This window comes from Anarhichas minor, unplaced genomic scaffold (assembly GCF_050575085.1).
Source record: "Anarhichas minor isolate MPS153535 unplaced genomic scaffold, ASM5057508v1 ptg000033l, whole genome shotgun sequence".
NCBI lineage: Eukaryota > Metazoa > Chordata > Actinopteri > Perciformes > Anarhichadidae > Anarhichas > Anarhichas minor.
The window spans coordinates 3,724,340-3,740,629 of NW_027466479.1; the positions used below are offsets into that span (position 1 = coordinate 3,724,340).

Here is a 16,290-nt window from a genome sequence, read left to right on the forward strand (position 1 = left end):
AGGGGCTCTGGGAGTTTGCCCAACCAGTCTACATGTGCTTTGTGGACTTGGAGAAGGCTTTCGACCGGGTCCCTCGGGGGGTCTTGTGGGGGGTGCTGCGGGAGTATGGGGTCCCGGACCCGTTACAACGGGCGATCCGGTCTCTGTACGACTGCAGTAGGAGCTGTGTCCGCATTCTCGGCAATAAGTCAGACATGTTCCCGGTGGGTGTTGGCCTCCGCCAGGGCTGCCCTTTGTCACCGGTCCTGTTCATGATTTTCATGGTCAGGATATCTAGGCGCAGCCTGGGGGCGGAGAACGTCAGTTTCGGGGGTCTCGGGATCGCCTCTCTGCTATTTGCAGATGATGTGGTCCTGTTGGCCTCCTCGGATCATGACCTCCAGTATTCACTGGGGCGGTTTGCAGCCGAGTGTGAAGCGGCGGGGATGAGAGTTAGCACCTCCAAATCTGAGGCCATGGTGCTCTGCCGGAAACCGGTGGATTGCTCCCTCCAGGTGGGGACGGAGTGCCTACCTCAAGCGAAGGAGTTCAAGTATCTCGGGGTCTTGTTCACGAGTGAGGGTAAGATGGAGCGGGAGATCGACAGGCGGATCGGTGCGGCTGCAGCAGTAAAGCAGGCGCTGCACCGGACCGTCTTGGTGAAGAGGGAGCTGAGCCGGAAGGCAAAGCTCTCAATTTACCACTCGGTCTACGTTCCTACCCTCACCTATGGTCACGAACTCTGGGTCGTGACCGAAAGGACAAGGTCGCGGCTACAAGCGGCCGAAATGAGATTCCTCCGTAGGGTGGCCGGGCTCAGCCTTAGAGATAGGGTAAGGAGCTCGGTCATCAGGAGGGAACTTGGAGTCGAGCCGCTACTCCTTCGCGTCGAAAGGAGTCAGCTGAGGTGGTTCGGGCATCTAATTAGGATGCCTGCTGGACGCCTCCCACTGGAGGTTTTCCAGGCACGTCCAACTGGGAAGAGACCCCGGGGAAGACCCAGAACACGCTGGAGAGATTACATCTCCCAGCTGGCCTGGGAACGCCTCGGGATCCCCCAGAATGAGCTGGAACATGTTGCCGGTGAGAGGGAGGTCTGGGTCGGCCTGCTTGGCCTGCTGCCACCGCGACCCGATCCCGGATAAGCGGAGGAAAATGGATGGATGGATAAATGTAAGAAATGCCAAGAAAAGAAAAGGCAGCCCGGTACTGTTAGTCAGCCACCAGGCTGTCTGAGAGTATAACATCATGGACATGACATCATGGACCACCTGCCTGTTTTAGAATGCAGCACTTGTAATATTATTTCCTGCAGGAAACCAATAATTGTTCATGTTAAAGGGGCATGGCTTATACTTTGTTGTCATACTCAGTGTTTCTCTTCAGTATTGTGCCAAGTGATCTTCTGTTTCTCAGATGGAGAGCTTTATACGGGGACGGTGGCAGACTACAGGGGGAACCGGCCAGTCATCTCCCGGCACCTCAGTGAGGGCCGGCGTGTTGACCTGAAGTTGGATGATACATTAGGATGGCTGGAGGGTGAGTGTGTTGTTGGTCAAAATAAAATGTATGGTAGTCATAGCAGTTGGGAAGAGAATTGTATTGATGTATTAATGAACGTGTTTGGACTGCAGTTATTTTGACAGTTGCTGAGTACTTGATAATTGCTTAGTTCTTCATTTGAGGTAGCATGTGAGGGATATGAACTTTCAAAACTGAGAATAAAAAGATAGAAACTAAAACAACAAAAGAGCACAAGACTTGTGTGGGCCATGGTTAGAGACCTGAATATACCCAGTTGGCCAAGTCAACACCCCAGCACTTGTCAATCCTGTCAATGTTTTGAAATGGCTTAAACATTGACCACAGTTGTTTATGAAAGTAGTATCATGATTTAAATTATGGACGACTCAATTATTGTGCCCTTGTTCCCAATCAGTCATTTAATATTGAATATCTTCTAATACCAAGTCCCGATCAGATACTTCAAGTCCATTTAAGCTATTGAAATCAATCTAATTGCAGTATGAAAAGTTACCTGTATCCAAGCTGGTCCCGAATGTTTTTATTTAATTAATAATTTATACAAAATCAAAAGTATGATAAAACAAACCCTCTCTGTAATTGTTTTGGCCTTGTCGCTGTCTCGAAGGAATTCTCTCTCCCTTAAAAGTGTTTCTCTGAGTTACTTGAATGAACTGGATTCTGTTGAGTGTTTATTTTCGTTGTCTGCAGATCTTTTGCACATATTACAGTAATGAATTACTCTTTTTGGCTTTTTGCTCGCAGTGCTTTTGTTGAACCAATAGTGGCGTGGGGAGTTTGGTGGTCATCGGCTCTCCACCGATCTGTGTCTGTGCTGTCTGCGGTGAAACACCATGCACCATAGATTAGTCACTCCAGACTATCTGAAATCAAGTGCACAGAAATTAGGTAAATAACATCACTAAATGGTCTCGTACTGCATTTTGCAGTTTATGGTGTGTAGTGTTTCGTCGCTGGTCAGGGCGGAGTGCAGCGCAGTGGAGGAGAGATGGACAAGGGAGAGTTGACGATTTGACGACAGCTACACTTGTTGCGTTGCTGTGCATAAAGGCTTCAGAAGTAAAAACAACTGTGTGACAGCTGACGTAAAAAGGAGGATCGGATCGGGCTCAATAGAGCAGATACCGATCATTAAAAAATGCCTTGAATACATTCCCTATTTACTGTAGGTGTTATGGCAACTTTGAAATGTCCTCTACATCATTAAAAAGACTGTTGGCCAACAGGGGGGTTTATGCATGGACTCAATGTATCCCAGACACAAATTTAGGGATAAGCTGTAACATATTGTTTTATATGAATGATTTGACATATTTCCACAAACTTACATCTTGGGAATACTTTTCCATCTATTTGCTGTAGATCCAACCTTCATCAGATCCAGTTTCATTCCTGATGAGGAGAAAATCTACTTCTTCTTCAGTGAAGTGGGCAGAGAATATGACTTCATCGACAAATTTATTGTTTCTCGTGTCTCTCAGATCTGCATGGTAAGGGTAAAAGAATGGGCCTCATGCAAGAACCACTCGTACATGCACATTTGTTTTTAAGTGGCACATACAAGTGACATTTTTCTTGTAATTAAAATGACTAAATTCAGGAGTGGTCCAGACCTGTCCTACAGGTAGTCTGTGAGCCAAAGTACATGAATACGTTCTATTCTCATGTCCCAATGTTTTCATTCTTATATGTATTCACTCTTACTTGTTCATGCTCATACACTTAACTCACACAATCATACATTCTTCAAATGCATTCATGCATATAATGTATTAATTTAATATTATAAAGTATATACACTCTGTCAGGGTTCAACACTAATGTTTTTTTTTACACTTGCCCAATCGGGCAAAAGAAAGTGAAAAAAAGGCTAGTTTGTCAGAGGTATCCAGGTGGGGGGGGGAGACCAAACTCTGACATACTGCTGTGTCTGAAATGCAGTGTAGGTTACAACAACAGCAGGTTGCAGTGCTGTGGTGCACTTGATGCCTTCTTCTCTTCTCGTGTGTCAGAGTGATGTTGGAGGTCAGCGGACCCTGCAGCGACGCTGGACCACATTTGCCAAAGCTCAGCTGTTGTGCCAGGCTGACAATGAGCTGCCCTACAATGTGATCCAGGACATAGACACCCTCCCACCAGCAGAGGGGGCCCCTGCAGATGACACACTCTTTTATGGCATCTTCACTTCCCAGTGGTCAGTTAACTAAAGGGCAATAACCCATACAGCAACTAATGTACAATCCCTGAAGCTATGGTGGCCTGTATCAGCTGTGACTTGTGAAAGTCCTGGGGTCTCATTTATAACACTCAAAACGGGGCCTTTAAGGGGTGTACGCCACTTCCCAAGCAAAAGTTGTGATCTACAAAATACAACTTGACAGGAGAATGTGCGCACCTGTACGCAAAATCTGACCCATGTGTACAAACATTTTGGAGACACTGGGAAATTGGCAACGCAGATGGCGAGGTGGTGAATTGAAGCCAGAAATGTGAGAGGCATCATTACAGGTATAATGATGCCTCTCACATTTAATTTCACTTCATAGCACACGTTACTTTGCACTTATTGATCCTCTTCATCATGAACAGTCAAACCAGCAGTGTTATTTGTGTTTGTACTAGTGAGCCATAACTGTAAGCACATTTCAATTAAAAAATATATGAACCAACTCAAACCTCACATTCAATATCGACGGCTGTCGTACGATCACTCCATATCACATTATCAGCAGCTCATTTCTATGCATCAACATTGATAAGGTGCTTTGCATTGACCATTTATGGTTGAATGTGGGCGTGTAGAGGGCGGGATATGAGGCTGAACCAGCTGTGCACATTTACAGGTTGATTTGGGATCTATAAAAGGAACTTGCGCACTGGCAGGCGTAAAAGGTTTTAAAAATCTGAATTTTTTTTTTGGCGTAGGTGCATATACTCTTTTCAACATACGCAAACATTAAGTGTGGATCCCACGCACTGATTTATAAATGAGACCCCTGTTCATGCCGAGTGCTGCTTAAAGCAATGGTTCCCAAAGTGGCAAAACTTTAAATAGTTTGTCATCACATAAAAAAACGAGGCCACTTTTACATTAACTACATTTTTACAAAACGTTATTAAACATATAAGTGAAGAATACACTGGATTTATCATTTGGAAAATCCTTGTTAAATATGCTGTTATGGTTAAGACTTTTCATAGTAAAACAACACGGCACCCAAGATTGTTTTATGAGCACAGCTGTAAGAAAGATTTGTCACTGTTTATGGAGATGGTGAAACAAGGTAGGAAAAACAATGGTGCCAAATAAGGGTAGGAGACATTGAATGGTGGAGGGGTGCGTGGAGCAAAAAAGAACCTCGAAATGATGTGGTCTGAAAAGAATAGTTCAGCATGTTAAATATGCTCTCACATACAGGATCTTGTGTGTGGTAGAAACTCTGGGAGAACACACTATAGGAAGATACAGGGGTGCTCTTGCACTACTACTAACAGAGAATATTCTATTGAGGACAACGTACAAGTCAAGTTGGAGCAGGTAGTGCATCAACAGGAGGCTTTGTCACTGTATCTTCTGACTGAGCTGTCGTTCTTATTTATCGACACATGTATTACTCTGTGTGCACCATTAGCTCTCATTCATATCGTCTTTTCTTTCCATTAACTAGGTCTGTCAATTCTGGACGGTCAGCAGTGTGTTCATTTCGCCTGACTGACATCAAATCAGTTTTCTCTGGTAACTACAAAGTCCTAAACCGGGACACATTACAATGGAGCACACGGGTTCAAGAAAAGGTTGCAAATCCAGGAGAGGTAAATGGTCCCCTCAAATTGATATGGGAATGGAACTCTAAGATGAGATTGGACTTTATCCTGAGTGAAGTTGACGTGCAACAGTTATAGCAATATAAAGCTAAAAAGTGTTGAACAAATGCAAAAGCCACAATACAAATGCAAAAGCCGGAAGTGAGCAACAATGGATGTTGATAATGAAACAGGCCTACAATTACACTCGTTGTAGGTTGTATGAGCCAGGCCTGAATCGATCGCAGAATTGATCACCGGCAATAGGTACATAATGCATGCCGGTCAGATGTGTGACTGACTTGATCCCAACTTACTCTAACGTCATGCACACTATGGGCAATGATAACTTCATGAGGTCGCTGCAGTTCTTAGCGCCAGGCACTTCAGCTGCTTTCCACCAACTTTGCAGTGGGTGTACTGATAGTTCCGTTAGCTATTAAACAGAAACAATGGTGCTCACTTGCTCATTCACACAACTGAACACATACTCTCCCTGGGTTTATGCCTGTAGTCGGTTAATTGCAACAAGACTGCTCGTTTTTATTAAGTTAAACGTGCAGTCTTTAGGATTGTATTACTACAAGGAGCTACTCTTATCAATTCTTTGCTTTTCTACATGACTAAATAATTGCTCTTAAAAACATATATAGAATTTTAAAAACAAATTCTGAACAGTATTAGAATTTATATTTAACATATATCTAAATATTGTTTATAGAACAGCAACAGTAATATTTACAATAAAGTCACTACATAAAGTCAATAATATCTCACTAGAAACAAATGTACAATTTTAACAAAATGAATTTGACATTTCTGAGTGAAATTGATAAAGAATCAAGAACACAGACATCAGTCACTATCAGTCATTCCTCCTGTCCTCTGTCATTCTCTCCTCTGTCCTCTGGTCCTCCTGCCCTCCTGTCCTCTGTCCTCCTGCCCTCCTGTCCTTCTGTCCTCTGTTCTCCTCTGTCCTCTGCCCTCCTGTCCTTTGTCCTCTGCCCTCCTGTCCTCTGCCCTCCTCTCCTCTGTCCTCATGTCCTTTACATGTTCACAGATGTATTGATAAAGTATTGGTGTTTTACTCACAAATATTTTATTGCAGGTCCAGTAACAAGTGTAGTTGCCGTCAACTTGAGTATCCTTCACTTCACCTGTTTCTCTTCACCACCAGCAGAGAAAATGCGTGCTGCGGTGTGAAAATAAATGACACCAAAACATAAAAAAATACTAATAAAAACACCAGTGACGTAGGGGCTTATAAATACTACGGTCTTTAATTATTTAGCACCGGTGACCGAAAGCGACCGTACCTTCAGATAACGTAAAACGCAAAAGTCTAGAGCCTGTGTCCGTTCTGAGCTGCTGGATGTTGGACTCCGTGGAAGACGACCAGCTCGCTATGTAGATATAAATGGCTTTTAAGTTAAGGAAAACATAACGATTCTTAGTGTCAGGTGATTAGACAGTGATTAAAACATAGTTATGAATATTGTATTCCATTGCTGCCAATTAATCCCCCTAATTGTTACACTGTAAGACCGTAAATCAATGAGACACAGGCTTACTGGCTTTATCTCCAACAAGCTCAGTTCACATTCCAATGAATTTGAGGAAGTTTTGATTTGAGATAGTTAATTAGCCTAAGACCTGAGCTTATTATAACAATACAGTAACTCTGTGAATAGCTTAGATCTAGGAAAATGGTGACGTCACTGAAAGAATTCAGATGCGTCAAGAGGGAAACAAACCTCCAGTTCGGATAACCTATTTAGAAAAATACGGTGGAATGTAAAATGATTATCCAAACTGTCTGTTGTAAACATTCATCACAGTTTACAGAACAACTTCCTGCCTGCTTTTTGGCCTCCTGTATAATTATTGAAGAATCGATGGCTAACTGCTGATTTGCTTGCAGATTTTTGGACGTTTCATTTATTGTGGAATACGTCAAAATATTTATTTAAAACTACTACTAGTCAATTTGCAGTGGTAAATACTTTAAAACGGCTTAATAAATATGTATTTATATTTAGAACTAGCTGTCACTCAGCTCTGTTAGCTTGATGTTTGTGAAGGGAATGAAATATGAAAATTCACTTCTTGATCTATTTTAGTTGAATGAATGAATGTAGGTGCCTTATATGTAATATTAGTCTGATCCAAGATCTAAGTTGTATTGAATGATGTAATCAAATTGGTTCAATTAACCTTAAGGTATCATTTTGATCCAATATAATTGTGTTCAAATTACTGTGTTACTGTCAAACTACTTTTTTGTGTGGTAGTGTGGACTGCACAACGCATCTGACAACGCCCTGCGCTTTGTCAAAGAAAACTTCCTAGCAGATGACAGTGTGCGACCAGTTGGAAGAAGTCTGACTATGTTATCTGCTGAGCACAACTACAGCCATCTGACTGTCCAGAGAGTCCTGGCTGCCAACAACAGAGACTACACTGTCCTGTTTCTGCTTACAGGTAGGACATGTGGGAAGCATTTCAAAATGTTTATTGTCACTTCGTTTATACAAGTATAATCTTGTAAAATGCTTTTGCTGGGAGGCTCCGTAAAAGGTAGAAAATAAATAATAAATATATAAAGATGTATAATATATAATATAATACAATACATTTAATAACAATATAGAAGCAATACAAATATCCAGCTAAGAATACAACAATAAAAAGGCTGCATGTTGCGCAGAGTTTTGGGTGCACTCTGTGTGTATGTAAGTTTGTGTGTGTGTTATTTATTTAGTTGTCTTATGGCCTGTGGAAAAGCTGTTCCTCAGTACGATACGATATACGTAATTGTATCCATCGGGAAATTAGTCTTGGACTCAAATGCTGCACGCATGATTTGACAGGTGAAGTAAATAAAGAAACAGAAAAATAAAGCAATATGTACATTATGACACGTTACACACATTGCACATATTACACAACCACTGATAAGAACAAGCAACGTATTGCATGACCCCTCGTCATACCACCAAGCTATTTCACAACCCCTGCAGCCTCAAGCAACATTTATTTAAATTCTTATTGAGGTAGGCATACTTTTTTTTTTTTTTTTAAACGGTTAAGTTTACATCAGGGTACTCTATACCTCCTATCAGAGTGTAAGAGCTTGCACTCGATGTGGCAAATAAGGGATGGATCAGACAAGTGCTTGTCTGAGAACAGACTGCTCATACATTGACTGGAGACTGTTGTTCATTCTTCACCATAACCTTCATGGCAGTCTATGCCAGACAAGCAAACTTCGATTTTAACTGCACAGAGATTGCCATTCCATTATGACATATCGACTATGCTTTCTGGTACAGCCTGGTAGAATAAGAACATAATCCTCTGATACACCCCTTACACCCAGAGTCTGCGTAAAATGTATAGTCTCTGCTGTATAGAAGAACACAAGCTTTCAACATGGCCCTACTAGCTAACTGTTGTCCAAGTGAATGCCAAAGCACTTATAGGAGCAGACCTGATTGATTGGTTTGTCATGTATGACCACTGGACTATGATCCCCCACTGACCTAGGGTCCAGTACCATCTCCTCATTTATAATGAGATAGAAATTCTCTTTTTCAGTGCAATAAACTGAAAGACTTGTCTCTTTGTGCAATAGGCTGAGGATAGCAATGTCGTCTGAAAATTTGAATATGTAGTTCAGGTAGCTCAGATGGGGCTGAGGTGTATTAAAAGCAGAGCTAAAATCAACAAAGGCCTTGGGATCTTCCAAGCGCTTAGTGGTCAAATAGGAGATACTATCCATCCATCATTCGTAACCGCTTATCCTTTACAGGGTCGTAGGGGGCTGGAGATGATCCCAGCTGATATTTGCCAAAGTCTGGGTGTACCCAAAAAACATGACTATAAAAAATTTGTTACCATAATTACTATGAAAATTAGTATTTTCTCCCAATAACAGTCAGATCCGCTGGGCTGAGACCACACTACTCCGCTACGTTTACACTGAGCGTTCGCCGGAGTATTCGAGCACCGAAAACGGATACGGTTGAAAACGCTCCCGAGGACGGATACGAAAGTTGCCTCTTTGTGTGGATGGTCGAAAACGGATACGTTTGGAAACGATGAGGCCCACACCTGTGTTCGCTACTTGATTGGTTCTCATCAGTCACGACATGTCCTTCCCTGATTCGTCACGCCCCTATCACATGACCATTTCCCGGAAAATCTTAAACAGTCTTGATTACCGATCGACTACCAGGTTAATTTAACATGGACAACTGATTACAGGCGTTGCTGACCTTGTTGTCTTTACTAGCAGCTGTTCAGTTAAATTCTGCAATTTTGCGGAGGAAGCAGCTGTTATTGGAGCGATTAGTGAGCGGCGTTGTCAGCGCTACGGACGACGGACACAAAACAGAGGACTTTGTTTCTTATTAATGCTTATTTTGTTCTACACAACTATTGTGAAGTCCAGACACAAACTATAAAGGAACAAAACATGAATTGCTCTCCAGTAGACAGAGACAGACAACAACGAAACAGAGGAAACGAGTGAGAGACGTGTGTTGACCACATTTATGGACCCATAATCTAGTAAACCTTTATGTGTAAGTGTTGATTTAAAGTCAATTTGATGTGAGAGAGAGAGAGAGCAAGACCCGCAGCGCTGTAACTAAATCGGAAAAATAAACTTCTAAAACTTTCCACGAAATGTGTCTGTTTGAGTTTATAGAGGAAGATTTTAGAGAAGATCTTAAGTATCAAGCACGACCTTTCAATATTAAAGACTACTTTATTACTCTGTTGTATTTCTTTTAACTAAGCAACCAATCTGCTGCCTGTTTACATCGGCACCCACCCACGTGCACAGTGTACGTGAATAGTCACGCGATACTCGTTTTCAGGCGTTTTATTCTGGACGGAGATCATTTCAAAAACAATGCTGAAACGCCGTGTGGACGGAGATCGTTTTTGTTTTAGAACGAAAACGTATTAGTGTGGATGTAGCCTGGAGACGTAGAGACAGATAACACTCACATTCACACCTACGGGCAATTTAGAGTCAGCAATTATCATAAGTTGCATGTTTTTGGACACCAGAGAACCCGGAGGGAACCCACACTGACACTGGGAGAACATTCAAACTCCACACAGAAGGGCCATGCAGCCCGGGATCGAACCCAGGTCCCTCTTTTTGTATATTATATATAGCTATACTAACTTACAGGTGTCATGTGTACCCCGCCCTTACCTGTAAGTAAATTGGAAAAGATCCAGACCAGAACTGACATCTGCTTTGTGTACAGACATCATGTAATTTTCAAAGCATTTCATCACAATCAAAGTCTGAGCCACAAGTCTACAATCATTAGTCTCAAATGGACAATTTTTTGGGGAACTGGAATAGTGATGGATTTTTTCCAAAGGGTAGGGTAAGAGCCTACAGGCCGCTGGAAAACAGAGCACCATGCTCTGGTGAGCTCTACTGCGCAGGTCTTTCAGAGAAGAGCAGAAATGCCATCTGGGCCTGTGGATTTCTTTGTGCATACATGTCTAAAAAGTAACTGAATCTTGTGTGGGTCAACCAACAGCCTGAAGCTTGAATCAGTAGTGAGAATAGTCTCCAGCACATTATTACAATCCAAAGAGAAGTCCTGCGTTTCAACCCTCAAATATAATACTGGCTATATTGGCTTTGAGCAGATCATCATTAGTGATGATGCACTTCCTATTTGTGTTCATAATGGTTATAATCATGGAGTCCCATACTTCAATCTGCTCTATCCTCATTTCTGAAAGCTTTTTTCTGGTTGAAGCAGTCCTTTACCTTCTCAGTTGTATAAGGCTTCTTGTTGGGGTACACTATAATGTCTTTTTTGATGACACCATCCACACAAAATTGTATGTAGTCCATTATTATTTCAATTGCATTGAAGTCTAATAATTTGGAGTCTCTGCCATAAATTTCTTCTTGGTCAGACAGTTCAGGGATTGCAGTTTAAGAGTTAGGACTCCTTGGTGAACACATTATGTGAAATGTGTGTGTGTAGTGTCGAAAACGTGAGCATAGGTGCAGGTTAGAAAACTGGTACTGTTTGCTGTCCTCCAGAAATGTTTGCTCTCAATTAACATGAGTGCCTATGGGGCAGTTACTTGAATTTCTGGTAAATTATTAAAGTACAGCATTGATTGATGAGAGTGAATAACCTCTTTGTATGTACAACTCACTCATTGATTAGTGTCCATTGCAGTAAAAATAATAATAATAATAAATAATAAAGTGTTGTCCTGAAAGCTTCGGGGTCTAAGACCTGTGACTGCAAGGTTACTTGAGTTAATCATATAGTCTATAATTTGAATCCAGTTCAGGAACCCTAGTATGTGTGCAACCTCATCTTTCTACTCTGTTGTGAACTCTGTTCTCACACATGATGACTTGTATTTCAAAAGTAGCTTAATGCATATATGTCAAACAATGTGCTTTGGCCCCTGCTTATTTCAGTTTGCAGCTACATTTGTTGTTACATTGATATTGTGTTGGTATCAGTGGTGGGCCGTCAGGGCCTGCAAGGCCTTCTCTGCTGGCCTAAACAGAATCACAAAGTTATATCTATTTTATAATTTAATAATTTTTCTTAAATACACTACATGTATTATAATTTATAAAAATATTTTCCCCATTATCTTATTTTCTCATTGCACAGCTACTGTCTTCCTCAGTTGCTCTGCTTCCAGTGCAGCTTGTTTTAAGTAGAGCTTTTATCCAATCAGATTTCACCTCTGTGTCTCTAGGTAAGAAGAGAGGCCCGAGGCCTTTTTTGTTATGGTTAAGGTTAGTTTTTCTCAAATCAGAGCTGTGTTAGAACGCAGAATTTATTTCTATTTACTGATACCACAACTGTGGAAGGGGTTGTCTTGGTTGTTTACTTATCAGACTGTGGCTCAGTGGTAGAGCTCAATCAAAGGATCGGTGGTTCGATCCCCGGCTCCGCTAGTCCATGTTGATGTGTCCTTGGATGGTTGAATGATTAAAAAGTCAGGTGGGCAGGTGGTACCTTGCATGGTGGCCCCTGTCATCAGTGTATGAATGATTGTGAATGGGTGAATCACATGTTCCTTGGTTAAATTTGTAGGAGTTTAAATCCCAGAGTCCAGTTTGAATTTGTCACTAATCTGTTGGAATGAGCCGAGCTGTAGGTTTGGGGATTTGGGCTGAATAATTGGACTGGACTGAAAAACCACCCACAGATACTGAACCGCCATCTGTTCACACACCTAATCATAGCTAATGTTTGAGAAGCTGTTTTGCTTTGATGTTGTTTTAAAGGATCTCGATGGAGTCTTCTTGTAAACAACCATTAAGTGCTTCTCACCAAAACACATTTGCCCCAAAAGAAGAAGAATGAAATTATCAAATTTCCATTTAGTCGATACCCCTACAGTGTTACATTGCAGTGGAGAATACTGTTGAACTTAGATGTTGAATTTGTTTTCCAGTCCAGAAAAGCATCAGTGACCCTTGATCTGTATTAGATCACAAGTTAGTCCGTTTTTCTTTGCACTCACTGCAGTCTACTCACATAGAAGCTTGAAGAGGTTTACACTGTGAATTGTTCAGCTGATATTACAAGTTTGCAAACTCTAGACTAATCTTATATTTCTATTGTGAAGTTTGAAGTATAGCTTTGCTTAAACAACACATTGCATGATAATTCCTGCTTGTTATAGTCTGCATTATTGTGAAACACTTGACACTTAAACAGGAAGCTGTTCCTATTTAAATCTGCACACATTTTGATGATATACTTCGATTGTCTTTGACCATTGACTGGTGATTTCTTCTATTCTTATTCAACGGTTCTTGAGAGGTATCTTTGTCTTTCTGTCCTTTCATTTGTCAGTCTGGTTGAACCAATATACAGCATTTTGTTCTCTATGTACAAAACAAAGCTTTATGTAAAGAGGAATTTATTACAACCTAAAAGTACACTGCTCAAAAAAATAAAGGGAACACTTAAAAAACACAATGTAACTCCAAGTCAATCACACTTCTGTGAAATCAAACTGCCCACTTAGGAAGCAACACTGACAATCAATTTCACATGCTGTTGTGCAAATGGAATAGACAACAGGTTAAATGGAATAGACAACAGGTTATAGACAAATTATAGGCAATTAGTAAGACAGACACCCCCAATAAAGGAGTGGTTCTGCAGGTGGTGACCACAGACCACTTCTCAGTTCCTATGCTTTCTGGCTGAAGTTTTGGTCACTTTTGAATGCTGGCGGTGCTTTCACTCTAGTGGTAGCATGAGACGGAGTCTACAACCCACACAAGTGGCTCAGGTAGTGCAGCTCATCCAGGATGGCACATCAATGCGAGCTGTGGCAAGAAGGTTTGCGGTGTCTGTCAGCGTAGTGTCCAGAGCATGGAGGCGCTACCAGGAGACAGGCCAGTACATCAGGAGACGTGGAGGAGGCCGTAGGAGGGCAACAACCCAGCAGCAGGACCGCTACCTCCACCTTTGTGCAAGGAGGAACAGCAGGAGCACTGCCAGAGCCCTGCAAAATGACCTCCAGCAGGCCACAAATGTGCATGTGTCTGCTCAAACGGTCAGAAACAGACTCCATGAGGGTGGTATGAGGGCCCGACGTCCACAGGTGGGGGTTGTGCTTACAGCCCAACACCGGGCAGGACGTTTGGCATTTGCCAGAGAACACCAAGATTGGCAACTTCGCCACTGGCGCCCTGTGCACTTCACAGATGAAAGCAGGTTCACACTGAGCACATGTGACAGACGTGACAGAGTCTGGAGACGCCGTGGAGAACGTTCTGCTGCCTGCAACATCCTCCAGCATGACCGGTTTGGCGGTGGGTCAGTAATGGTGTGGGGTGGCATTTCTTTGGAGGGCCGCACAGCTAAATGTGCTCGCCAGAGGTAGCCTGACTGCCATTAGGTACCGAGATGAGATCCTCAGACCCCTTGTGAGACCATATGCCGGTGCGGTTGGCCCTGGGTTCCTCCTAATGCAAGACAATGCTAGACCTCATGTGGCTGGAGTGTGTCAGCAGTTCCTGCAAGACGAAGGCATTGATGCTATGGACTGGCCCGCCCGTTCCCCAGACCTGAATCCAATTGAGCACATCTGGGACATCATGTCTCACTCCATCCACCAACGCCACGTTGCACCACAGACTGTCCAGGAGTTGGCGGATGTTTTAGTCCAGGTCTGGGAGGAGATCCCTCAGGAGACCATCCGCCACCTCATCAGGAGCATACCCAGGCGTTGTAGGGAGGTCATACAGGCACGTGGAGGCCACACACACTACTGAGCCTCATTTGGACTTGTTTTAAGGACATTACATCAAAGTTGGATCAGCCTGTAGTGTGTTTTTCCACTTCAATTTTGAGTGTGACTCCAAATCCAGACCTCCATGGGTTAATAAATTTCATTTTCATTGATCATTTTTGTGTGATTTTGTTGTCAGCACATTCAACTATGTAAAGAACAAAGTATTTAATAAGACTATTTCATTCATTCAGATCTAGGATGTGTTGCTTAAGTGTTAAGCAATTCCATGAGTGCTGGTCATTAAGGAAGTCTATCTGTTGTAAAAATGTGACCTGTGTTTTCTCACTAACTTTGTTTCAGAGTCTGGTTACCTACACAAAGCTGTCCTGCTACAGAGTGGGGCCCACATCATAGAGGAGGTCCAGGTTTTTGAGCAGCCTCAACCTGTCAAGAGCCTGAAGCTCTCCATACCAAAGGTACACATTTCATTATGACATTTTGGACTAGATATCTTGAAGATACCAATCCAAAGCATGATGTTGTTAAGGCAGAAGCCACCACTGAGGCAAGCACTCAAAAGCACAACTCAATACCAGGACAGTTCCAAAAAACCCTGGCAGAGGTTTGGTACACAGGTAGGCAGTCAGTAAACAAATCCAAAACGAGTGAGGCGATCAGCTGGTGATCCAGCAGCCACTGTAGGACCTAACGGCCATGCTGGATGTGAGATTCCTCATCCAGGTAGAAGATGAGTATATCATCCAGGTTTACAAACACAAACTGAGGGCCTGAAATACAGCTGGGGCATTGGACAGTCCAAAAGGCATGATCAGATATTCATAGTATCCACTGGGAGTGTTAAAAGGCTGTGCTCAGCAAGGAATGAGTCTATGTATTTCTGCATTGCCTCCCTCTCTGGAGCTGACAGCGAAGTAGAGTGTTCCCTTGGGAGGGAAATGCCAGGAAGAAGGTCAATGCAGCAGTCGTATGGTTGGTGCAGAGGGATAGAAGTGGCTCTGGCTTTATTGAAAACGTCTTTTAAGTCCATGTAGCAGGAAGGGACTCCAGACAGGTCGGGGAACTCGCCCTGGGCACCAGGTTCAGGTTACTTTTATTTCTACACGTATGTAGACTTGGTTTGCAATAGAAGGCGAGGCATCCATCTCGACACACATTACAATCAACACAGACAACAAGACAAACATGATAAAAGTACACAAGGCTACGCATCAGTCAATCACTAAATAAAATAAATAAACAAGACATTTAGCTGCCTGTTGAAGACAGACAGCAGTTGTTTTGTCTATGCACTGGTATGATGGTGTGTGAAGAATCCATATCATACGGGATTCATACAGGTCTCAACAGACCTGCAGCTTTCTGGGACTTATATAAAGTGTTTAGTCTCTCCAGCTCTCTCTGACTTTAATTGTATCCATAATAAAAGTTATTGAGGGAAATATCAGATCATGGAAAGACAAATCTTTCTAACAAATGAAGAAAGTTGTTTGTGGTCCTTTTGTTGTTCAGTCTACAATGAACATTTATTTAAACTAGATGGTGAATCAGAAAACTAATCAAATATAAAGCTTGAGTTTAATCTGCGATCTGTCTTCACTGTTTACATGTTGAAAAAAATCGTATCAGTCCGATCGGCTGCAGCGTCCAATCAGATATCTGATGAACAAT

The 16,290-nt window shown here is 42.4% G+C and overlaps 1 pseudogene; it reads left to right on the forward strand.

Annotated features, from left to right (window-relative positions):
• The window catches only part of LOC142965036 (semaphorin-4A-like), a 38,820-nt pseudogene that overhangs the window by 10,641 nt on the left and 11,889 nt on the right, over nt 1-16,290 (forward strand).